The sequence below is a fragment of the Pteropus medius genome, unplaced genomic scaffold (assembly GCF_902729225.1).
Source record: "Pteropus medius unplaced genomic scaffold, Ma_sr-lr_union100, whole genome shotgun sequence".
NCBI lineage: Eukaryota > Metazoa > Chordata > Mammalia > Chiroptera > Pteropodidae > Pteropus > Pteropus medius.
In genome coordinates this window covers 31,107,303-31,134,699 of record NW_024354502.1, presented here as the reverse complement: position 1 = coordinate 31,134,699, position 27,397 = coordinate 31,107,303, and the positions used below count along the sequence as shown (strand labels likewise).

At 35.0% G+C, this 27,397-nt stretch overlaps 1 protein-coding gene and 1 pseudogene across 1 annotated transcript in view; one reads left to right on the top strand and one right to left on the bottom strand.

The window, feature by feature from the left end:
• The window catches only part of SLC20A2 (solute carrier family 20 member 2), an 86,528-nt gene that overhangs the window by 2,873 nt on the left and 56,258 nt on the right, over positions 1-27,397 (top strand).
• On the bottom strand, positions 12,988-13,105 carry LOC120595943 (uncharacterized; annotated as a pseudogene).

Sequence of the window (27,397 nt, the reverse complement as noted above, 5' to 3'; positions counted from 1 at the left end):
GTCATTGTTAGAAAGCCGGGTGACCCATAATGCCAACATTGGCTCCTGCTTGTAAGGCATTTAAGTGATGTGTTTCAGTAGATTGGAAGACAAGTCATTCTCATTCCATACTTTAAAACTTGGCTCTCACATGGAGTGCCCTTTTAGCTTCCAGAATGCTGGGACCTTTTCCGCGTCACTCATTACCATATCCCTGGAGCCTAGAACAGAGCCTGTCATAAGGAGGGTGCTCAGTAAATATTTGTGAAGTGAACAAAAATGTTGGAATCTTCTCTCTTCTTTCCACTGGTGAAGATCTCATGTAACCTTTAGGGGCAGGGCCACTCCTGGCTTATGCTTTCCACAGTGTCTGCAGCCCATGATGAGCCCTTTGACTGTTAGCTGTTTATACCACATACTTTGGCATTTAATCTTTTCTGGCTGTATATTGTTACCTGTGTTTTCTATGTTTTGTTCTTCTCCCCCCAACCCCCCCCAAAAATATAGGCTGCTGGTGGCAACGAATATGTATTTATGCAGTACTGTTTGAGAATTTCCTTGTTCATCCAGTATGATAATATACACTGAGTAGGTTTATATTTACCTATTGAGTGAATATTAGATACTATGGGATCAGAGATACTCAAAATGTGGTATCAGCCCTCAGGTAGGTAGTATATTAATTGGGCAAGAATTGTGGACACACGTGAAACAGTATGAGAATTTGGAGCTAAATAAAACTAATAATAATAGTCAATATTTATGTAGATCTTAAAGTGTGCCAGATGCTGTCACAGGCGCCTTTACATGTTAATTTATTTGACTCTCACAACAATCCTTTGAAGTAGGTACAATTATAGTTTCATTTTTCAAATGGGGAAGCTAAGGTACAACAAGGTAATTAAGTTACTTGACAAAAATCACATCACAAATGATAAGTAGGGAAACACAGGATCTGAAGCCAGGCAGTCTGGCTCTTGAGTCAGGGTGGTTTCTCTAGGGAGTTTTACTTAGTTAAAGAAAAGAGAGATCTAAAAGTTGACACTGTTTTCTCAGCTATAAAAGGTGCTCTTTTTTAAATTTCAGAGTAGTGTAAAAGATTGCACTGATTCTGAGCTGCAGAAACAATGCTGGATTTTCCAGGTAGAAAAGGTCGATAATGAAATGGTTAAGGGTGCACTGTATTTTGACATGACTAAAGGTGAGGGGAGAGAAACTGAATTTTAAATCTCAAAGCTGAGTGAGGATTATATGTAACTTTCGAAGGTATTCAATTCTAGGACAGTGATTCACCAGGACATAGGACAATGACTGTTTAAGACACTAATTTAGTGTCAGAAAACTAACGTGAAATAAAATAATATTGAATGACACTTGACATTTTATTACTTTTCTCTTTAACAATTAACTAGATTCAAACTCCTAACAGTGATAATTTACCAGAATGTGAGTGTTATTGAGGATTTTCTGTATACTCTGTCCATTTACTTTGTTCTTATGTAAAATCTTGATCCACTTTTTCAGCTTGTCTTGAGCAATAGAGAGCCCTACTGGGGCCAGGAGGCCTCTTCAAACCAAGTAATATTTCTTTGGTGGAATAAACAGTAAAATTGTGCTGTTGATATGTAACAAACCTAGACCAAAGTCATTTTGAAGCCATGAGGAATTAGATGAGGGTCTACAAACAAAATCCAGCAAGATGAAGAAAAATGGTATTCTCTGAAAGCCGTTTTGTATCCCTTTGTCAAGAGCTGACAATATTATTTTTGGGGTGCATCAACAGAGTCATTGAATCTAAGTGATTCCACAGATAAGGGAGTACATACATCAACACACCCACTCCCCAGGAATCAGAGGAGGAAGCGCTCTTGAATGAAGCATGGGCTGTAAACCTGGTTAGCAGCCAGGGAGGACACATGACGCTCTGCAGGTATAGTATTCTGTGTTACAGATTGTTTCTGCTGGGTAGGAGGTCATGTGGTTTTGTCTTGGGGTGGCCTTGTAATTTGAGTCAGTGAAGAAATGACATGCTGCTGTATTTTAACATCACATATTTTGGGATGGCTTATCATAGAAGCAACTTGTAACTATGAATATTGTCCCACAGTCATGTTTTATTTAAATATTCAAATAAATAATTTGGAAAATTTGAGTTAAAATTTGTATTGAAGTTTTTATCCAATTGGCATGTTAGCCTTAATTTCATGCTCTTCTCTGAATGAGAGGTTTTAGAGAAAGAGGAAGTGATACACTGATTCGTTTATTTTAAGCCTGTCAAGTTGGATAATTTAATGAAAACTCTACTGCCCCATTTTATGAATTTCAGGATTGTAGAGCTGGATCCTGAACATGATCTAGTCTGGTGGTTCTTTAAGTAGGAGTGTACATCAGAATGACCCAGGATTTATTATAAAAGTAACAGATGTAGCCTAACCTCAAGGGCATAGCCTGGCCATCTGTATTTTAAACCACCTCCCCCTATAAGAAGAACAAGCCCTGAATTTACAGATAAGAAAATTGAGTAAACTACAGCTGGTTCAGTGGTACCAAGATTTTATCACCAGATATTATGTAATTTCAGAATTTTATGGCTGGGAGAAATTTTCCAGATCATCAGTTTAGTAGCTCATTTTATAGCCCAGTATAAGCCATGCATGTTCACACCTATTCCAAGTAAGATATGAATGCAGAGAAATAGTGTTCTCTTAAAGCCTGTCTTCTGTTCTGGCCATGGTAAGGATCAAAATGCCAATCATCAGAATTTTAACTGATATTTTTTATTAATTTCAGCAACTGTCAGTTATTTGCAGTATTTATATTATGTACCCTGTGATGGCCTCTTATATTTTGGAGAAATATATTTAAAGCTGAAGTGAAAGATTTAAAATTTTGTATTTGAATTATTCATTTTTTAATCTTAGCCTGAATATAAGAGAGAAATGTGTGAAAATTTGCACTGCTTTTTTAGAATGTTGTGTTTGTAAATCTGGTTGATTTTTAACTTTTTTTTTTTTTTAAGGCATCTTACCTTGGAAACAGTACAATTTGGCTTCCATGTCATCTTTGAGTATGAAAGAGAATTCTAGTTTCAGCATATCCTCAGTGGAGACCAATGAATCAGGTTTGTTTCTTCAAGACATCTCCTAAAGCCTGGAGCAGCAGCCATTTCCAGAAGTGAATAATAATGTTGGATGCCTGTGAATGGACTATATGGCCAAGTGACTCATAAAGATATTCATGGAAGAATGGTAAAAAACGGAAGAAAAAGCAAATTTCAAGAAGCCAGTCCCATACTATTTAAGTTTTTTGAGCAGCTGAAAGAAGATAGTTCTGAAAATATGAGTGACAAGACTGTAGTATATTTCTTTACATGTTCCATACACTGTTAATCCTTCTGCTTTGGTGTATAATATTTGAATTATTTTCCTCTACTGAAATAGCTGGGAATCTACTTATGATCAGAGTTTTATTCTGTGTGGATAAATAATATATATAGGAGAAAAAGGAACAATTCATTAGGATGTTGGCCCCTAGAAATGGACTTTCACTGAATAATCACCAAAAGTGGAAGATGTCGATGAATTACTTTTTCAAAATGATGTATTACTGTCACAATCTTTGTGACTTTAGATTTATTTTTATCTACTCTCAGCATCTGTATGAGCCTCCTTTTTTCTTGCACAATTTTTTGGGCCAAGGATCTGATGACCATATTTTTTCAGTGTAAAAATAAGTATTATATCTTCATAAATAGACCTTTGGTATGGTTATTCTTCTACCATAGGTTATTTTACAGGATCAAGAGTAGAATAATTGCCATTCTTTTTCAGAGTTGTTTTTCTTTATTATTTTTATGTTCTTGTTTAATGTTTTGTTTTCCTCTACTGTTTCTAGAGGGAAGTAAAGGATGAACTAGGAGAAAGTTTCAGAACAGTTCATCTATGTTCTGTTTTCAGTTATCTAGGAAACCAGAATAACATGGGTAGAAGAAATTTATAGAAAATTTATAGCATCTCTTAACTTTATTTTAAATCTCCATTTAATTATTTATAATTAAATAATCTTAAATTATTTAATTATTTCATTATTATAACCTTATTTTAAATCTTCATTAAATTTCTTTTTTAGCAAGATTTTTCCACATGCTAATAAGCAGAGGCGGGCAGGGGAGGGTGAGCGGGAGGGTGTGGAGAGGAGAGAGAAGTTTTATAATTAACAAATGAAACAATTGGTGATTAAGGTCATTAATGTGTATGTACACATTGTTGGTATGAAAATTAGTTTGTGAGAGCTAAGATAATTAACTGACAGTAAATGTTATTGTTTTCAGCTTTTTGTGACTAAGTTGATTTCATCAAAAATTTTCTCTGGAGGTCGAAGGAAACCTTTATCCTTATATATTAAGTTTTACTAAACAGAAATACAAGGAAAAGAACAGGTTTTTAAATGTAATAAAATGAAATTCCAGAAACAATTTTTTAAAAAATATTTTCTTTCTCAGTAGGCCCATTTTATTTCATCTTTTTCCCCCCTTTCCACCCTATCTACTTATCATCTGGTCTCTTACATTTTTTTCTCATCTGTCCAGAATTTCTTGTTTGATGTCTATATTTTGCCTACTTCCTGCCTTTTTCATGATTCAGCCTCCCATTGAAAATGCTTTTCATTCTCTTTACCCTCTATTTCCTTGGGTGTGCCTCCTTCCTAATCTGCCACCTCCTAGCTTTTGTTGTTATCTCTTGTAATTCAGCTCCTTTCATCTCTAACTCCTGCTTCACCTCTGTCTGTTTCACTTCTTGTCCACCTACATTCCACTCTCATCTCCTGTCAGTGGTGATCTCTTTCACCACCTTGCTCTACTTCTGTCTGTGTAGGTCGCTGATCTATCATGTGTTTTCATCTAGCTCTAATTCCTTCTCATCTCCAAATTTACGTTGCTTTGTTCCTGGACTTTTTAGTTATTGTGCACTTGTTTCGTGAGCTCTTTTTCTATTTTCCTGTTCCTGGGTGGTAGGAATTACTAGATGGATTTGTTTTCAGTATTTGCATAGAATACAGATCCTTGCTGTGTATTTCCTGGGTAGCCAGGATGAATCAATTATTATTAACTTTTCTTAGAACATTGAGCTTCTTGTGTTTTCTGCTTCCAAGAATTAGATTGATATTCTAGAAGATTAATATTACTTTAAAGAGAGTCAGGATAGGTATGTGATACTGTCATTTTAACTCTTTATTCAAGAGTTCATGACATTTGAATTTACTCCCTTGTCAGGTGGATGGAGGCTGGGAAGAGGAAAGTAAATACTATAAAAGGACTCACAGTCAGTTTCTAGAACTGGAAAGAAAACTGCAACCACAAACCACATGTTTTAACATTTATTAGGTAAAAGGTCCTCTAAAAGAATAACTATCAGGAATTCTGTTAAGTAGATCATCTGTATTTTATATTTCAAGTTCCAAGACCTTTCTTTAATGTTTAACAAAACAGTCTTATAAATATTCATGTTATTTTGAGAGGCCTGATGTCTCCTTAAATATTAACCTGTGTCATTTTGAGGTTTTACTGTAACATTCTCAAAATGCCATTGACAACCGACCATGTTAGTTTCTTGTGTGGGAAAGCATATAAATTGTATGGTCTTTCCTCTCTGGACTCTAGTCCTGGTGTAATGTAAAAGGTAGCTTTTTGGCATTATTTTATTTATGCTGTTGATGATTTACATTGTGTTATATTTTTCCTTTATTCTCATATATATGAATGTGTTGCTCTCCATAATTTATTTTTTTTACAACGCATATGAACTACTGGAGGTAGACTAATGTGAGGGCAGATGCAGCTTTATTAAACTTAAGAAAGACCCTGTACATCACAAAATATAGTGTCTAAGTAAGATTTTAAGAAAAACCCTAGAAACTGAGCCTTGCCTAATTGCGATGGTGGTAGTTGTGTATCTATCTTGAAGCTAAGGAATGGCTAGTGATAATGTAATATTCACCAGTGATGAGCAGCTAGTAAAAACATCAGAATTACAGTGAAGTTAATTAATGAGAAATTTATGTAGGTGTGCTAAAAGTACAGGACTGTATTTTGGGATTACAAAGAACTCAACTGGTAGAGAACTGGTAGATTACATACATATTGTTGCTGTTCAAAATGCTTGGAATTCTTATTTTAAATTTGCTTTTACAGTTTTTGAGAAAACTAACCTTGTTAAAAACCTTATAGTCAGTCCCTTCTTTTTAACTAGAATTATTTTAGCTTAATCTGTTTGCCAGATGTAGTTCTTAATGACTTGTCTCTTCCCATAAATCATATCTGTTCTCAGAGAATTTAAAATTTGCTACAGTTAAGCATGTTTGACAAAAATGTGCCCTAGGCTTCTAAAGTGTTCAGCAAAAATGACATCACTGGAATAGATATTGGTAATAACTGCTTTCAGGTAAGTTAGTGTAAGACTTAATGAATGTGAAGCTTTGGAGTACGTTAAAAATCAGTCTTTGTATAGTTGTAATGCTAACACTAGGTTATATATTCCAACCCGAATATAGTTCCTGGATTATATCTGTGTTTCTCTTATTTTAAAAAGTTTTTAAGTTAATTTTGTTTAAGAGAACCAGACTGAAGTGTGAATATTCTCATTTGGTAGAAAAATTGGCACAGTGATTTAATATTATTTTGTTTATGGTTGATTAATTTCTATCTAAACTAGCATGTCTTTAAAATATGGGTCTGTGTCCTAGACCATATGATAAATTAGGTTGGGTAAACTTTTCACTTGAAACAAATGGATTCTTCTGATCTTGGTTGTTTGACTTTGTTATAAAAGTCCACTAATTCATAGTATGATTAGACTTGTCTATTATATTGTGATTTTATATATTGTAAGGGTTGTATTTGGCATAATTTTAAAATAGTAGTATTGAGAAAGATCTCCCAGAGATCTAAATATGTCTTGTGTAAAGCCTCTTTATTAAAGTTCATTATTTAGAATCAAGAGATTTTAATAAGCTTAGTTTGTATTTTATGGCTGGCATTAATTTGTATTGATATTACATTGGTAGATAGGGAAACTATTTCCATAGAAAGGAAGTCTTGACGCATTAATATTTCAAAGCTTAGTTAAAGCTGGTTATGATTAGAAAAGTGGCTTTCACTTCTATTTTCTGGAAGATTATCAGTAGTCCTGAAGGCATGTTAGCAACATGTTTAATCGCCATAATGAATGTCTGGTTAGCAGAGATGGTTGAGAAGTGCTGCAGATGATGTAGAATAAGCCAAGGTACTGGTTTTGTCTTTCATTGCTCCCTCATATCTTTGAGAAACTAAAGTTTCTGATAGTGTTTTATTTTTCTTGGATTTTGATCATTTTTGATCTCAATAACAGTTACCTTTGTAGCCTCAGTAGGGTCAGGTTCTTGGCATATATTGAGCTCTTTGCTACTAATATAATTTTCAAATAAAATTTGATGTTATGAAATGTATTTTATGTAACATTCATATATAGTATATAATATGTGTTTATATGGGTAAGTAAATAAATGTTTTGGCCATTCTACAGATCAGTAGGTTTGTTGGGAGCATTACATTCTCCTCACGATAAAAATGAGGAAACTGAAGGAGGTTATTGAACTGCCAAAAGTCACACAGATAGTAAATGGTGAAATCAGGACTTTATTCTAGGTCTGATTAAATCACTTTTCTGTGTTGCCTTTAAAAATATTTCCCCTTGAAAAAGTAAAACTTAGTCGTTTTATAAATGCATATTAATTCGAGCTAATCCAGTGCTGTACACCTAATTTTGTTCCAAAATAAATTAACTTTTTTCCTGATTGAAGACGTAATGGGGCTCAATATTAAAAGTAATCAATGCTTAGTGGAAAAATAAAACCAGATAACAGAAAAGTATAAAGGAGGGTGGTAAAAATAACTAGTAATTTTACCACCAAGATATTAAGATTTTGATTTATAGTTTTCCAGACTTTTTGGGATATACATATATATATGCATATGTATTTAAAACAAAGATGTGTTCATAATGTGTGTTTATAACATATGGATCATCATTCTATATTATTTAAGTGTATAACATCATTTAAAATTTTCTTTTTCATTTTTTATAAATAGCCTTTTTATTTTAGAACAGTTTTGGATTTACATGAAAATTGCAAAGGTAGTACAGAGTCCCCAGTCTCCCTTGTCATTAACAACTTACATTAGTATGATACATTTGTCACAATTAATGAACCAATATTAATACGTTATTATTAACGAAAGCTCTACTTATTCAGATTTCCTTAGTTTTTACTTTATATTTTTTTCTGTTCCAGGGTCCTGTCCAGGATTCCACACTACATTTAGTCACCATGTCTCCTTAGGCTCTTCTTGGTTGTGACAGTTTCTCAGATTTTTCTTTTTTTATGACAATTTTGAGGAGTACTGGTCAGATATTGTAGGAAGCGCCCCCAGTTGGGATTTGTCTGATGTTTTTCTCATGGTTAGACTGGGGTTTTATGTTTTGTAGAGGAAGACCACAGAGGCAAAAAGCCATTTTCATCACAGTGTTTCAAGAGTACATACTATCTGCATGATGTGCTGTGATTTACCTCTGTAGCATTTCACCTACTCTACATATTTTAAGCTACTTTTTAAACCCCTTCTTGATAAAATAATGATACATTTGCTTTGAAATTGTCTTAATTTTGACATCTTTGCTACTTGCCAGCTCTGTGACCTTGCTTTTCTTGTCTTCACTTTGAGTTTCCTCATCTGAAAAGTGAAGACATTAATTAGCAGCCACTTCATTGAATTGTTTGCTAAATGTATTACCTGACACATAATAAATGCATCGTATATATTGTTCCAGCCACCTTTTTCTCCTCAGCCATCTATTAGGTATTTACCCTTTACTTGTTTATACCTTCACTTAGATTAAGAATAATGGTTTATGTATCTTAAATAAGTGACCAACTTCACAATTTCCTCAAACTTAAAAAACTTTTTGTTTGGATATGGTTATAGATTCACAGGAAAGTACAAAAATATAGAGAGGTCCATACATCCTTCACCCAGTTTCCCTCAAAGGTAACTATAGTACAGGATCAAAACCAGAAAATTGACATAGATATAATCCACAGAGCTAATTCAGATCTCTCCAGTTTTACATGCACTGTGTGTGTGTGTGTGTGTGTGTGTGTGTGTGTGTGTGTGTGTGTGTGGTAGGGGGTGGGGTGTATAATTCTCTGTTGTTTGATCATGTATAGATTTGTGTAACTATCACCTGATCAAAATTTAGACCCAGTCCATCAACCCAAGCCTTCTTAACTACCCCTTTTAAAACCACCTCCCAACACTTGGTAACCACTAATCTGTTCTCCACCTTTATACTTTTGTCATTTTGAGAATATTATACAAATGAAATCATGTAGTATGTGACCTTTTGAGATAGCCTTTTTTACTCAGCGTAGTGCCTGTGAGATCCACTTAAATTGTTGCATGTATCAGTAGTTTGTTGAGTATTCTTTCATGGTATGATGTACCACAGTTTAACCGTTTGTCCATTGGAAGGACGTTTGAGTTGTTTCTGGTTTGGGACTATTACTTATTGTTAAAGCTGCTGTGAACATTTGTGTACAGGTTTTTTTGTGTGGTCCTAAGCTTGCTTTTCACTAGGATAAATGCATAAGAGTACAATTCCTGGACTTTTGTAAGCTTCTTTGAAAATATACGCTAATGCTGTCTGCACATATAAGGGCAGTTATTTCTTATCGCCAGGCATTGTAAATAATGTATATTGTCCTTTATTTTAATATGTCTGTCATTTGCATTATGAGTTCAAAGTATAGAATTCTGTCTTTTTCAAACTAATATAACATGTATTAATAATTATTTCATTTTGTTAATGAATTCTTTCTTATTGGTATTTTTCTTGTGGGTTATATTACTGTTCTCATACTAAATTCAAATGGGAGAGATATTTCAAGTAATGTTTTTTTAAATCAGTTCTTTACAGTGTGATGTTGAATTTTTAAACTATTAAGATTAGCATAAAAAACCAGAAAGTCTTAATTGACTCATGTTCAGCAATATTTAAAATAATTGATAGAGCAGTGTTGACACTTTTCCAACAAAACAAAAGCATATATTTTCGAAGAAGCTTATAACATTCCAGGAATTGTACCCCTATGCATTTATCCTAGTGAAATTAAAGCTTAAGTCCACATAAAAAAACCTGTTCACAGCAGCTTTATTAGTAACAGCCCCAAACCAGAAACAACTCAAATGTCCTTCTAATGGACAAATGGTTAAACTGTGGCATAATGTTTGGAGTCCTAAAATATTTTATAAAATCTTTTTCTCTAAGGTTAATAATAAATGATAAATCATTATTAAGGTAAGGCAGTCAGTACTCTTGATATATGAAAGGCCCCTAATTTTGATAGCCATAGATTTAAGTTGGGCATCAAAAGTCAGTGTAAGTAAGGACATATATTATGGATGGTGGGCAGGCATTAGCTGATTGATTGGTTTTGGCTTTCCCAAATGTATCTACTAGCCTTAACTGATAAAGGAAAAGTTCTCTGTGAAAAATTGAAAGTAAGGAAAAAGATGAAATATAAAAAGTAGTGGTTCTTAATTCTGACTGCCCATTTGAATAATCCAGATAACTTTTAAAACAAAATAAGCACCAATGCTCGAGGCCAGTTAAATTAGACTCTCTGAATGTGGTGCCCAAGCATTGGTATTTTAAAAAATGCTTCCAGGTAATTCTAATGTTAAGCCAAGGTTGAGAACCGCTGAACTGACAGAAATGGCTTTTATGCTCATATTTCTTCACCTTAGAGTTTGATAATGTTTGTGTTATAGTCATTCTTCTCCTATGTATTGGACTAATGTGGGTTCCACATACCTTTTGTTTATGGTTCTGCTGAGATGCATATTTTCCTAAGATGGGAAAAATCACACTTGTAAATTGTGGGCACATTTAAATTATATAATACAACTTTAATATGTCTAACGAAAGAATGCCTATGAAGTGGAATTAAATACCCCAAACAGTGAGAAACTCAGAATCACTGCAAGTCAAAAATGAAGTTAGGTTTCATCCAGGACATGTTATGGGTGGTAAACTTTTAGGGAAATTATTTAGAAAACCTGCATGGAGCGTTGCAGTAATAGATCTGAGTCTTTATTGATAGATTGTATTGTTAGCCTTATTTAGTTTTCCTTTTTTATTTTAATGTTTTACTTTATAGAAGCAGTATTTATTTGTATTAAGTGAAAGTATGCAAGAATGAATAAAAAAGAATCCCCCACTCATGTTGACAGCCTGATGTGAATTCTTCCACACCTTTTTCTATATTCATAAAAAGTAGTTATAATGATATAAGATTTGTGAGTTTTTCTTTTTAAAATAGGATCATACTCTACATTATTCCGAAGTTTGCCATTCCTTCTTAATATAGCACGGATATTTCTCCAGGTCAATAGATACAGGTCTAACTCTTGTTTTAAAAAAAAAGAAAATTAAAAATAAAAATTTCAATATACCATAATTTATATAACCATTTCCCTGTAAATAGACATTCAGAATGTTACCTTTTTTTTTTTTTTTTTTTTTGCCACTACAAACAATTGTGTAACACATATCTTTGTCTATATAACCTTAGGTACTTGTTCTTTGTTTCTAAAGTATTATAATCCATGGTTTGGTTTTGGTCAGATTTCTTAGTTTCTGGATAGCTGCTCTGATGGTGAGAATTAGTGAATTAATGTCAGTTGGTTTCCAGTTAATTGGCTCCTCTTGGGCATTAGATACAAAAGTCAATTATTTTTTTAAATGGGTAATAATGTATCCTAGTGACCAGAAATGTTTTAAATAGGTTCTAGAATCTCTGAGATAGGATACCTTAACAGGAGGCTAATGGATGGGCTTCATAGGGGTCCATGATCCATCTGATGTTGATTATAAAATTGTGTACAAGTATACATTTTATGGCTTTCATCACATTTTCAAAGGGACTCTTGTCCTCTAAAAATGTTAAAAATTGATAATATACATATCAGAGAGTAGTACTTGGTCTAGATAACCTGTAAAGTACTTTGAGTTTGCATCAATAGCACATTTTTTAATAACGTTCTCTTTCTCTAAAGATGTAGAGGAAATAAGTTTACTTAACTTCCAGGTGACATAAACCTAGGAGAGGTGATGAATACCATAAATAGCAGATTCTAGATTCAGAATAATCTTAATAGGTTGTAATAATGTTCTGAAATTAGCAAGATGAAATATACTAAGGACAGACTTTTGCAGGGGTTGAGGAATGCTTGGGGGTGATGGACAATCTCAGGTGCACCTGAGATAAAAAGAGCTAGTATTTATATGACCGCAGGCTTATGTGAGCCATCTCTGTGATGTGGTTGCTAAAAATATGAGCTAGTTAGACCACATTTGATGAATTATGTTTACGTCTATGAAACCACATTTCAGGTGAGACATTAGCAAAGGAAGGAGACAATTATAGTGATGAATTGAGATGTGATGTCACACAAGGAACCACTGCTGAAGGAGTTTGGTTGTTGGATCTGAAGGAGAGAGTATAAAAGAACAATGGTAACAACCCTGTAGATTAGGGAATAGGAAGACGAGAGGATGCTACGTAGAACTTGATCACTGCGGGACATGGAAAAGCTCAGTGAATGTTTGAATGAATGAATGAATATTACAAGGCAAAGGATTTTGACTTGATCTAAGCTCTGGTGAGAATGCTCCAGTAATGCAGTGGACTACCCGGCAGAGTAATGACTTCCAATTAGTGGAGCCCTTCAAGCATAGTGACAGGTGACTGGGATAGGGTGTAGAAAAAATTCTTGCTCTAAGTGAAAAGTTGTAAAACAGGACTTCAAAACTCTTTTAATCGGAATTTTATATTCTTAGGTACTTTAATTCTAAAAACAGGAGTAAATTCTAGGATAACATAGGCTCTTCAGAAGTATTTTTTTTTTTTTTATGCCTATAGCACCTGGTCTTCCTAGTGGTCTCCCATCCAAGTACTAACTAGGCCCAACCCTGCTTAGCTTTCAAGATCAGACGGGATTGTGCGTGTTCAGGGTGGCATGGCTGTAGACCAGAAGTACTTTTATAGAAGGAATGTTTTTGACTCACCGGCTATATGTTTGTCAGTACAGGTGTTTCAAAGGTGCTGAAACGTTGAAATATAACAGGTCTTTATCTGAAACTGCAGTGCCTAAGTTATTTCCACTGTTAAACCCGAAGTAACTAGTTTAGTCTTGTGGAGTGTGGTTCAAGATTTTATTTTTGTTACTTTAGAGAGGAGAAAGATCATTCTTTTCAAGCTACAAAAAGAGAGTGAAAAAGGAAATTTCACCACTTCCTGGCTTGTTTGTGGCCTCAGGAAACACAGGACACTATCTCCATTAGGCTGATTGTTCTGAATTCTGACTCAGATGATTATAACACTGTATGGAATTTGTGTCATGCTTTGTCATTTACATAGGTTTGCACCCAAGTTTGCATATTTCCTGTGAAAATGTATCTCTAATATTTGTTTAAATTGTTTGAGTCAGAGATATCTCTATTCTCAAATAATTGAAACAATATAAAAATCCTTTAGGTCATGAAAATGGATAAATGTCAAAAATTTTTTATGTAATGCTTTAAAAGAAAAACAAAGGTCTATCTTAGAACAGGTTGAGAGATGCTGCCCCTTATGACACCATGGTTTCCACTCTTCTTTGTACTGCCAGAGAGATCTAGGTTAGGGGTTAAGAAGACAGACTCCATTATTTATTGGCTGGGTGACCCTGATCTCCCATGCCTGTTTACTTGTAAAGGGAAGATGATGATGGTGCTCACACCACGGTGAGAAAGCACTTAGCAGAGTGCCAGACACATGGAGAGAATTCCGTAAACCTTCTATTACTATATCTTATGCTCTCATTTTTTGAGCTGCTTTCTACATTTTTTTCTGATTAACAGATATCATCTATGTTTTTTACTATCTTGAACACAGCACATCTAAACGTAATTTTTTTATACCCTACCCCAACCACACCCTCCTCTCACCTTAAACCTACTCCTGCTTTATCCTCCTGTCTCCTCTTTAATTAATGGGGACCGCTCACCAGAGGTAACACAGAAAGAGGTTAATACCGCAAGCTCTGAAGTCATACTGTCTGGGATAATATTCCTGCTCCACCACTTACTGTCATGTAACCTTGGACAAGCTACTTAATGTCTCTAAATCTCAGTTTCTTCAATTATGAAATAGGTGTAATAGCAATCTGTCTTACAGAATTGGGAAAATTCAATGAAGTAATGCATGTTAAGTATTAGTATGGTCCCTGACATTTAAGTAAGTGCACAGTACGTGTTTATTGTCTATAACTCTCGAGCTAGGAATGGTAGTGCCTCTTCTTTCCCCTCACCTGAAAGTCATCAATGCTATTAATTCTACCTCAGAAGTCTCTCTCCTTTCTCATCGCTGCCTTTAGGCCAGGGTTTCTTACCTTGAGTCCGTTTCTCAAAGAAGTTCATGATCCCCTGAAGTTAGATAGATGTACATTTTTTGACATGTGTATTTTTACTAAAGAAAGTACTTTTAGCCTTTTTCATTGACCTTCACACAGGTCAGTGACCCAGAAAATGTTAATAACTATTAGACTTTTACTTCTTGCCTGTATTCAGTAGCCTATAAACTGATATTCCTTCTTAGTCTCTGTGCTTCTAGTCTACTCTTTTCACTGTTGCCCAGCTTTTTAAAAAAATGTGTTTACATCACCATTCTACTTATACGATTGTATTGCCTCCCTGCTGCCTACAATGGTGGTTCTTGCCCCTGACCACATACTAGAATTTATATGGGAAACCTTTAAAAAAATACTGATGCCCAGGCCCCATCCTGACCAAAAAAAAAAAACAAACATACTAACAAATATCAGGCATCAGTATTTTATTATAAAGCATCCTGGGAGATTTTAATGTGTAGCCAGAGTTGAGAGCCTCAGGGCTGCAGGATAATGGACTAATTTAATGTGTTAGCATGGCACAGAAAGACCTCAGCAACTTCATGCCAATCTACTTTTTCAGCCTAATCTACCTCTTCTCCCGTTCATATCCCATCACTTGCACTCTGGACACATACATTTTTTGCTATTTTCAAAACATGCTCTGTTTCCTGCCTCTTGAGTTCTTGCCTGTACTGATTGCTCTGCATAAAATGGCTTTCACCTTTTCTCTGCCTGGTCATTTCCATCGCAAAACTTTCCCAAAGCACCAGAGAATTGCAGCCTTTGCTCTTGTACAGACTTCTGTTTTGGCCGTACACCGTATTATAATTATTTGTGTATCCGTCTTCCACATTACTCTAAACTTATAGAGTAGAATCTTTATTTCTCTGGTGTGTGGCACCAGGTTAAGAAGCTCCCTGCGAGTCCAATGAATAAATGAGAATGAACAGCAGCCTACTCTGGCGAATCAGGAAATCCATGAGGTGGGCGAATGTAAGTAAATATGGTATACTAGATGGTGAGAAATATTCAGCAGAAGTTTTATCCTCTATTGTTTTTTCATACTATTATAAAAAGGAAAGATAAAAGTATACAGAGTTTCTCATCTGGGACCAGGAAAGTTGAGACCGGCTTTAAAAATACCTCCAAACACTGTTGAATATTATTGAACATAATAGCATGAAGTCATGTTATATTTGTCTCCTGAGACTCTCCAGAGATTTCTGAATGAGAAATGGAGAATCAGCAATTATGATGATGGCAGCTGTTTATTTTGCCCAGTGGATTATCCTTACTTAGTTACTGATTTAAAGATACCCTTATAAGGACAGTTCTCCAGACATTATATGTTTCTAATTTTGATCTCACCCCTGGCCTTTGTGTTTTAGCTGCTGCGTAGTCCTTCTCTTGGCTATTTTTAATACTTTTTTTTCCCAGTGTGTCTCAGAATTGTCCAACACATTCTAAAGAATCATAACTTAAATGTGATTTATTCTTCTTGTTTCTTCAGTACCCAGAATTAACATGTTAAAGGTCATTTTCAAAGGTATTACTTTAGTAAATGATCTCAGAGAGATTGTTTTGGATATTATTTGGGGGGTGTTTTGGGTTGTTTGCCCTTTATCGTAATTATTTTTCTCAGACGCTGATTCACCACTACACTTATGAAAAGAGATGGCTTATTTGACACACACAAAAAGTAGTACTAGTGGGATGTTGTGATTTGGATATACATCGTGATATGCTGTGTGTGAACAAATAGAATACCCTTTGTCTACCTGGCTGCTTATTATTTTATAATCTCGTATCTTATAAGCTTGAATAATGAGGACAGCATTTTTCTTATTCAAAATCAGAATGATAGTTAGAATTTATTAATATGCTACCTTTTTACCCTTCCACCCATCTTAATTTTAAAAAGTTTTTTTTTAAGCTTTAAAGAAATCTGGATCTATTAAGGGCTCCTCCTTAGATGTGATATACATGAAAGGGTCTCAGTGTGCAAAACTAAAAAGAGTAATTTTTAGTTATTTTTAAAAGCGTTTTTAAAAACAGGTCTGAGTCAAAGATCTGGGAAATGGCTCCTGCTTTTGGCAATTGGAGAGAGAGGAATATGACGTAAAGAAAAAGGAGAAACCAATTCTTACAAGGAAGCATCGAGGTCAAAAATGGATAGTTTTCTGTTATTTTAGTCTATAATCAACCCACAGATATCCCAGTACTGTTTGTCTTCTCATTTTGTGAACCAGGGCCTCTGTAAAGGAACTGGTCTTGGGTGTTTCTGAGAATGGCCTCTTGGATTATTATAATTACTGGGCTCTTATAGTTCTTAGAGCTGAGTTTTTAATCCTTCTGGTTTTTTGCTTATCACTGCAACTTTGAAAAATGAGCACTCACTTGTTAAAATGAATTGTGTATGTTTATCATCAAGACCCTAGGCTGTACCCCGGAAGAAACTAGTTACCTACTGGATTCTTGTAGTCAAGTGAAATTAGAATCTCTTATAAATATTTCATCTATTTTAGTTTGAGGTTGATTTCAAACTGCTTACCCTAAAAGGGACCACTTCTCAGTTTATCTGGTTGGGAACAGACCACATCCATTTATAGCAAAACTATTAAAAGTTAGAGAATAAAGTTTTGATTTCCCAAGTCTCTTGGTAAATTGGTACCAAGTGTTGTATTCTACCATACACTTGGGCATACACCCTTCAAACAAATCTTAAAAATGCTCAGAGACTTGTTAGTGGAATAGCAGGAGCCATAAAAATATATTTGAAATTATTAAAAGTAAAACTGGTGGCTTTGGGCTGTTGTGCAACTTTAGGCAAGTTCTCTATTCATCTGAAATAAGATAGGGAACCTAAACACCCAGAACTCTGAAATAGATTCTCTAATTCCCACATACAGGTGGTTCAATCAGGAGTTCCCCTTCATTTTTATTTTATATAGCTAAAATATATATATTAAAAGTCTGTGTCAAATCTTAGTGCTGTATGTGTGTTAACTCATTTTTATGACAATTCTAGGAGGTGGGTTCTTATCTTCATTTTACAAATGGGCAGAGAGAATTCTAACTTGCCTATAGTTGCAAAGTTAGTAAGTGATGGAGTTGGGGTTTGAATGAAACCAGTTGATGATTCTATGAAAATACTCTCCTGCAGCTCTCTTTTCTTCAGAAAGCCTTAGATTTAAAGTTAGAAGTAGGATAGCCCTTACCCTAAAAAGATTGTAGATGCTCTCGAAGTAGACTTGATTGCTTGTGAGGCAGTGTGGATTGAAATAAATTAATATTTGGTGCTAATGTACCAAAAGATTTTGGAATTAAAAACTTGCTGCCTGATTCTTAATAGTTTTCCTATAATTGGAATAGTAAACCAAGAAGTAGATATTTATAATTAGCACACACAACTCATTAATTCAGATGCTAGTCAGCAACCCAGAATTGGCAATAAAGTTTGATTTTTGATGGGTGAAATTTTCCTTTGCATTATCTGTGAAAAAGAGATTTCTAAACAAATAAATAGAATAACGTTACAGGAACATTTTACTTATTTCTACATAGCAGAATATTTTCAAGTACTTTTAGCAGTCTTTTTAAAAATATCTGTTAACTATCTTTAGTACTTTTATCTTAAAAAATGGAGGGAACTCAGTTTAACATTTTATTAATAGATTCAAGTAGTAAAACTATTTAAAAGTATTTTCAGTTTGGATACATAACTACTTGAAGCCAAATTAAACTGGAATTAGTAAGATTTTGTTAACCTACCTTTTGAATTATTGTGGCTCTAAATCTGATGTTTTCCCTAAAATCTCAAGTTATGATATATTTAAGGTTTCTTGTTTTGGATTGGTTTCTATACTAATAAATTATAGAGGTTCAAATCGTACTTAATAAACCTATGTTTATTTTTCCATTTAAGATATATTTATTATATAAGCTATTAATACTCCTTTGTATCTGGCAGCCATGCTATCTATGTCTGTCTAGCAGTTTCAAGCCTAGCATCTTATATTACCAAGTACAGAATTGTTATCTCCAAGAGAAAAGAGGAAGCCCCCAGTTTTAAAGCGGAGGAGGTACAATCTCTATTCTTTTAACTGAGGGAATGCTAATGTTGGGGTACATGAAAACATGTTTTACCCTTGTGTGCTAGTGTAACTGTGAATTCCAGACAAAGGGGAAAATATTAAAAATATATTTAGCACCTGCTACATACCAGGTGCTTTGCTTGGTGATATAGCTATATTTATTTATCTATATTCATATGTATCTGTCTCTCTTTCTGTATATGCACAAACCTGAGTTTACTAATTTAATGAAATATTTGTATATTAAGCACCAGGTTTCTGTTCACTCTTCTACATTCTTTACAAGTGTAAATTCATTTAGTCTTACTAATAATCTTATGAAGTATGTATATTATTATCTCCATTTTAAAGATGATGAAACTAAAGTGCAGAGAGAGTATTTGCCCAAGATCAATAACTACTAGGTGATGAAGCTAGAATTTGAACCCATGCAATCTTGCCGTGGACCCCGTACTCTCACTGGTACTTTATAGTACAGATTTGGAGAAATTAAGGAATTAGTAGTCAAACAGCTTTTAATTAAAAAAGCTGAAATCTGAATCCAAGCTATTCCCTAGACATTATATTTTTCCTTTTTATGTATCTTTGCTTATGTTATTTGTTCGATATAATGTTCTGTCCAGTCCTTTTGCTGTTAAAAGCCTATCAGCATGCAAACGCTCAGTTCAAATGTCACTTTCTCCAAGATGCCTTTCTTGATTACCACAACTGGAAGCCTCCTCTTCTTTTCTTAGATTTCCACTGGAATGAATTTTTACTCTTTGGAATGCTAACTGACTAATCTCTTATAAGATAGAAAGTTCATATACAGTTGATCTTTGAACAACGTAGGGATTGAGGCACCAACTCTGCGGAGTAGAAAATCCACATATAACTTAAGTCTGTCCCAACCTTGAATGGAAAATACATTATACTGCCACATTTACTATCAGATTATAAGCCTCTTGAAGACAGAACTGTCAATTATACCATTTTCCGCTATTGTCATGGGCATCCTGCCATTCATACAAATCTTGCAAATGCTTGGGAGTTTCATAAGGGCAGGAAGCAACTGTTTAACAAATGTTTGTTAAATGGACAACTATTGGGAATGTATGGAAAGGGTAAAATTGCTCAATAGAATCCTAAAATATTTTAAAAATTCAACTCTGTTTTAATAAGTCTTTAAACAATAGCAAGTCATACTCTCATAGCCCTGATATAAATTATGTTATAAAATTATGCTGAATTAGCTGTTTATCAAAATTTTACAAATAACTTTTGAAGGGTTTGTTACTATGTATTTCTTTTAAATTACCAAAAAAATGCTGAAGAAAAAATGGTTTATTCTTTGAGCTAGATTTCTCTGTTCATATCTGTATAAATTGGTACTTTTAATCCATTTTTGAAGTATTAAGACAGACTGAATAGCTATGAATTATGCCAGTGGCATTGTGCTGTATGTAATAACCCACAGGCATTGTGGGAAGGAACTACCCAAAGATATGAATAAAGGGAAGTGGGAACAAATAGAGGTTATTACTGTACCATCAGCCAAGGTATGGAAATTGTACATATATACTATTTAGTCAGTGACCCTAAATTCTGATTCAACCTTAGGCTAGCAACAAGAGGTGATATAATTGAGAAAATTGATCAGGCTGTCAATACTACAGAGTTTTCAAAGAGATAGGTTTCCCTGAAATACTTAATCATTTGAAACCCCTTTTAACTTTTTATTTTTTTGATCTTTTAGGCTGTAAAAGTAGGGAGCCTTTAATCCTCACTCAGTAAATATCCCAAGTTGATCTTTAGCAAGGACTATACTGATGGTAGGAGAGGTGTGATAAGGCTGTGGCCCTTTATGGAGAGCTGCTGTGTCAGGGCTGTGTGCCGTCAGTGAGTTTTAACACTTGATGTCAGTATTAACACTGTTTTACAGATGAGGAACAGACTCACAGAAGCCAGTTAAGTTGCCTGCGGTCATATAGCTGGAAGGTGGGGGACTGCATTTTGAACCTCGGGCTTTCTGATTCCACAGCTACAATCCAAAGAAGAGTTTCTTCCCTAATTTTTTTATTAGCATGAAGCTTTTATTATTATTATTTTTTTAGCATGAAGCTTTTGAGTGTTTTATGTCATCCTCTGAAAAACTGAGAATCATGGTGAAATGCAAATTTTTTTCCCCTTTCTACTTTTTCCCTCCCCTACCTCCTTTATTAGTTGGACCACATAACCAGGTTTAATCCGAAGATGACAAATAGCTCAGAATGGTAATGTTCCTGCTGGTTCCAGATATAATTTTTAAATATTTTAGAATAACTGATCTCTCCATGATCTATCGATGACTTTTCTAAGGTTCCAAAATAAACTTAAGAATCGTGAGATATTCCGGAACATATATTTAAATTTTCATTAGAAAATAACCTCTATTTAAAAAATAAACCGCGCTGCTCTCCTCTTCCCATCCTCATGTGTGCTCCTGTAGCACATAGCAAATAACTGCACCTCCTGGAGTGTATTTGCCTGGGTGGTCACCAACATGTGAGCTCATTGAATACAAAACTTGTCTTTCCTCTCTGCCCCCCGCACCTAGCCCTGGAACGGGAATATTCCAATATTTATGACATGATTTTATAAGTGAAAGCATGCCTAGGAAGAAATTCTTTTCCCCTCCTTTTGGTCTCTTTGCCCTCATTTTAGTTCTTTCTCCTTTCTAAATCATTTTTCCTCCTCTTTCAGTCTGTCTCAGTTCTTCAGCTTTCCATTTCTCCCACCATCTCATTAGGAATTTTTATATTCATTACATGTTGAAATGGCAATATCTTGGCTATATTGAATTAAATAAAATAGATTATTAAAATTAATTTAACTTGTTTATTTTTACTTTTTTAATGTGACTACTAGAAAATTTAAAATTATATATGTAGATGTTCTAGAGGTTATATATCCAGGTTAATTCATTAATGCAAGTTCATAAAAACAATTGTTTTTTCTTTTGTTTTTCTTTTAATTTTCTGGATCTATTGGACTAAGATCCCATAGATCACTACCTTCCACTGGCATAGTGCTTCCTGGCCTTCTTCCCCCACTACCAGAAAATTATAGGAATGAATGGGAAGAATTTATCTTGCTTTTAATGATGCACACAGAATTTTCTCTACATAAGTATGCCTAGAACAGAAGTATAGTTGACTCAGATTATTTTCGCTAATGAAAAGGAGGCAGCAGAGTGACTAATGTAAATTGGAAGATACACTATTTCCTTTGGAATGTTTTGGTTCTTACTTTTTGGAACAGGTGTGGCCACTGTTGAAAGAAACAGTGGAGTCATACTTAGCATGAACATGTGAGGAACTGGAAAAGTGCACAGAATCCCTTGCCATCAGTATAATGGATTTATCATATTCTCTGATGAAAACTCTGATGCATAATTGTACTTGGTGTATTTGCTTTTTCTTTCTGGTTTAGGGAAGAAATAATGTTTTGGCTTAGAAACCGATCTGTGACATAATAGGATAAAGATAATTGTGTCAAAAATAGTCTCACAGTGTCCTCTTTTGGCTTTAGGAATTTCCGAGTAAGTTTACTGTAGATCACTGAGAATTAATTCTATTAATCAGAGGTCAGCCATCTTTGATAAGTGCTAACTTTTTTCCTTTTGGCATCGTGTGGGAAATGCCCACCTCTGGTGACTTTGGGTTGGGGTGGTGCTAAGTGCACAGCAGCTACCATCTCGTAAGGGCGGAGCAAGTGCTGGCTACAGCTGCCTAAGATTGGGCAGTGGGGGTGGAATCCCAGCCTAGCAGCCAGCAGTTTTTGTAAACAACCGGGAGAGGGATTGTTCTGGTAGTTACCAGCTCGTGCCAATGAAAAGCAACCCGTTTGCCACTTTAGGTACACAGGCTACAGGTGGACAGTGCTTTGTAAGGACATGGTCATGTCTATGTTACAAGATACTTGCCAGCAATAGTAAGTTAAAGAGTGAGCCCCTGAGCTCGGACCTGGGAATTGAGAACTGAGTAGAATGAATCTCTTGAAATCTAAACTGACATGACATTTTAAAATTAGGAAAACAAACAGTTCTGGAAAGAGCTATAGGATTATAGTGAAATGGTTAATATGGAAGACATGTCATAGAGAGGTTAGGAGGGAGATTGGGGTAATCTACTGTTGATTCAGAGAGGAGCCTTGGACAATCACTGAATTTTGCTGTTTACTCATCCGTTTAAAATTTGGGAAAATGACATCTCCCAGAGATATTTAGAGATTTGAGTGATATTTTAACATGATTTGGTATTTTTCATAAAATGTCTAGTAGGAGCCAAATATGTCATCAAAACTTAAATGCCTAAAACAAACTAGGCTGAACCTTAATCTCTTGAGTAGATATTAAGCAGTTCTGTGTCTCTGATATTTATCAAAGTTGTACTTAGTAAGGGAGTTTATATTTTTTAAAAGAAGTTCCATGTTTTCTAACTTTCTTTTGAATATCAGCTGTATGCTTGGGGTCTTTAGCTGTCAACTGGAGCTTCAACGTGCTTTATAGATGGTCAGTTACCTATAAAGGAAAATTTACTAGTTCCGGCCAGCCAGGCAATTAAATGCACTTCAAAATGCTTCTTGCCAAGGATGATACCTTTTGCAAATATTTGAGATGTTTGTTCTTAGTTATAATTTATTAGTGAACCTGTGTCCTCATAGCAACTCCTTGGGAGGTGCAGAAGACAAAGCCAGAAAGCAAGTAAACAAAATTTTAGTTCATTAGACGTTAAGGAAAAAAGCTCTCATTCAAGGCGACTTCTTGATGGACTTATTGGTATGTGTATTTGATGCCTATTTAATTTTACACAGTAGCACATCTAGTCATACTGTTGAAAATCTGACAGAATGTCCTTTTACTTGGCTTTTCCTTGTGAAGAGCATACAGCACTGCCACCTTGTTGCCAAAGTTTTGTCTGATGCGAATGTGCCTAAAAATTCAAGTGAATGCCTGTTGTGAAAAAGACCTTCTCTTTTTCTTTGTCAGTACTTGCGAATACAACTTAAAAGAAGTTAGTATTATTGGACTGAATTCAATAATTAGCATAATCATGATGCTGTGTATTGTTCGCCAGAGCACGCCCCTTGGCCACATTTCCCATTAAGAGGACACCGATGTTGTCTTAGTGAATAAATCCCGGCACACACGATGCAGATCAGCGAGTTCCTGCCTGCTTTGCCGGTGCAGTTAATTTTAGCCAGGGTTTGTTCTATGAGTTGTAAAGCTGTTTACCCAAGTAGAAGTTACTAAACTGAAATGTCACTTCTCGACCTAATGTGATAGGATATCTATTTTAGACTTCAGATTGTGTTCATGATCGGGAGAGCAATCTTCTGAAGAATTGCGGCTCAGATTTCCTTTGAAAGTACTTGTAAGTACTGGGTGAATTTTTAAGATTTCTCTTTGTTCTTTTCTCTTTAAATCTTCCTGATGTTACTATCATAGTAATTTTTTACATCTGGGGAAAACCGGAAACTTTGGGATGTGTACTTTAGAGGATTCTAAGAGTGGTGGCCAAAGGTTTTTTTTTTTTTTTTAATATCCTACTGCAAGAAACCTGCTTTATTCAGTTTCCCCAAAAGAAAGTATTTGATTCTTACTATTTTTATCTTTGCCAACCAATGTGTAAGTTATTACTTTTTTTACCTGTTAAAATATTTGGTTAATGGAAATGGTTGTGTCATTGAGCTTTATTTTCTACAGTAACCTAACTCTTATAAAAGTTAAAAGTGGGTTCCTGTTCTATTATACTTACCCTGAACTACAAGCTTATGCTCCAGAAATAATGGAGTGTCAAATGTAATTTTGTAAAATTTATATAGATAGATGTTTTCATTTTTTTAAAGGAAGATTTTGTGTTTAAAAATAGACCCATATACTCCTAAGGAGAAGCCCTTAAAAAAATAAAATACTTTTAAGAGGAAGGTTTTAAAAGTAATTGAAAGCATCTTCTGGAAGATTGAGTTAGTTATCAGAATTAACCAAAGGCCATGAAATTCTCTAATTTTTAACTGCCCTTAATTTAATAAGTCATTGCCAACTTAAATTTGATTGAAGAAAACCAGAGATTTTAATATCGAATATTTTAAATTAAATCAGAATCACCTTGCTTAGTTTGAAGTGTGTTTGGAGTACACTGACCTCATGCCATACAACTTCCTTGTAACACATAACCAGGCAGGAATCCCTTTATCAATTAACACATAAATTATATCCCCTCTAGGAATATTGATTTCAGTGAAACAATTTTAATAGGCAATGTAGTAACTGCTTACCAGCCTTCCCTGTCTCTCTGTCATCTCTATGAGCAAGGAGGGAAGCATGCCCTCAAATGCCATTTTCCCATTTTGAAAGCTTTATTTAAAGACTTCTTTGTTATTATGTATTGTCTGATTTTAAATCCAAATGACCTAAAGTGTCAACAATGAAAGGAAATGTTTCAGTGGTACATTTAGTAGGAAAAGAATGTAAGAAAGGAAAATAGAACTGAGTTCTTGGGCTATTTTTGGAAAGAAGATTTTTTTAAAACTTTTTTTATTGAGCAGAAGAGAAATTTGCAGTCCAGATTAATTGTAATTATAACAGAAAAGTCTGTAATGACATCTTCAGCAGTAAAAGACTGTTCCAATATATGCTTCATAATATATACTTTTATCCAAAGAAAGTAACTATTCTTATTCTTTCTTTTAATTGTTAATAAGGCATCATCAGAATCTCAGTGGAGTGTTTTTAAAGAAGTGTTTTTAATTTAATAGAAGTTTCCATAGGTGTTTTCACTACTAGGAAGCATGTGTTCTGTTAGGAGTTGCAAAAAATGCTCATAAACACTTTTAGAATATTTGTTTTAATGATTTATGTGCTATGAGAGAGTGAATAGGTGAATGAAAGAGGAGTCATTTTTATTATGTGTCAGTGTTGGAGTTTCTCCTGCTTGCTCATGCTGTGATTCTCTTCGCTAGTTCTTATCCTGTGTGCCTGACAGCGATGCTGGTTATGGTTCCCTCATGAGTAGAGTTTATATCGACTAGTTTTGACCTTGGCCATGACAGATCACATTGAGTGTGACTCAGGGTCACAAATGGGGGTCCAGATGCTGAGAAAAAGTGAACAGCTTTGTGGCATATAGAAATGTCCACGAGCCCATGGTTTCAACCATGTGCTGTGCATGCCTGCACCTTCCATCACCATCGCCCTCACTGCCATTAACTTTGTGCATATATGTCTTCCTGGTGGCCTGCTCTCTCGTCCTAGCGCTCTTCCTCTTAACATTCACAGACCAAGAGGCTCTGACAGAGTAGCTCCTGACTGCAGTAGATTTCTTTTACTGTTACTTTATTCCTAGAGACTAGCTTTCTTCTCTGAAGCTTTGAGGGATTTTTCAGGGAAGCAAAGAGAAATCTTTTCTCTGGGTCTCCTTCATCCACATGAGATTTTTAATGGGTAACTTGTCTGCATAGCTATATGGGAACTTAACATTATCTAACAGGTTGTCTTCTGGTTTGGAGCCAAATGCAAGTGCTCAGTGATCACATCTCTAGAATGTTCTCTTTCAAAAGGAAATTTCATAGGAATAGGCTTTGTTATATTGAATTTCAACTGTTTTATCTAAAACGAAAGGAACAGTGAGTAGAGGGATGCCTTCAGCTTTGCCTGCCTTATCTGATTTCTCCTGGAAATACTGGGACTGTTGTTATTATTTAGCATGCATTAAGCACCCCTAGAGCACATACAATGCACAAAGAAAGCATAGTTCCCACTCTCAAAGAACTCACATGCTAAAATTAGGCAGTACACAGAGGCTGGGCCCTTGACATACACACTGAGTACATTGACAGGAAAAAGAATATAAAAATGAAAAAAATGGAAAACAAGATAATGTGGGGAGGGTCAAGAGTAGCTCATGGGCTAGTTTTCAGTTCCTCTGGACTTTTCCAAATAGGACTAGGACAGACTGCAGTGCCATCTGGGGTGCTGTTACCCTCTGTTCTAGCAGCTGGGGAAGTTACAGAGATGAATGAGAAGACCGACCCAAGGAGCTTTATCCACAACTCCCATTCTCTGTTATAGTGCCCCACAAAGGAAGGAAGTTCAGTAGTTTTGCCTACACCTGGAACTGTTATTATGTGGAGTATGTAATCCTTATATAAAGTCCAATAAATGTAAGAAGCATCTTTCTCCATATAATGATATTTGGACAGAACTCTGAATTTGGGTTCCAGATATTTTCTCCCCTCCTGAACTGATAGGCAGTTGAACAAGTTACTTGACCCTGCACTGATTTAGGATGTTGATTCAACTGTTAAAATAGAGAAGTGCTTTGAACATCTCAGAAGAAAGGAATTACGAAAATCAAGTAAGCATTACTGTAGCTCATAAAGGAGTCAGAAGAACATGAATCAGAAGGGAGCGAACAAGGCAAGCTTGGGTATTGGAGATTAATAAACAGGAGTATATCGTATGAATCTGTGAGTCATTTTTCCCTTTATCCTCAGTCTCAGCCAGTCTCTGACTAAGGATCTGGGTCTAGTTCATGTCTCCACAACTAAAAAAGATTTGGAGAGGGCTCAACAAAGAACCTCAAAAAATGATTAAAGGGTTGAAAATGATACCTATAATAAGATGTTAGGGAACTTCTATTATTTAGCCCGGAGGGGAAAAAAATGGCAAGGGGACTCTCGAATTGTTATTCAAAGATATGTGTGCTTCACTACCAAGAAATAATGACCAACTAGTATCTATTTCCATTGAGAATATAAGGGTTCAGGACAGGAAGGG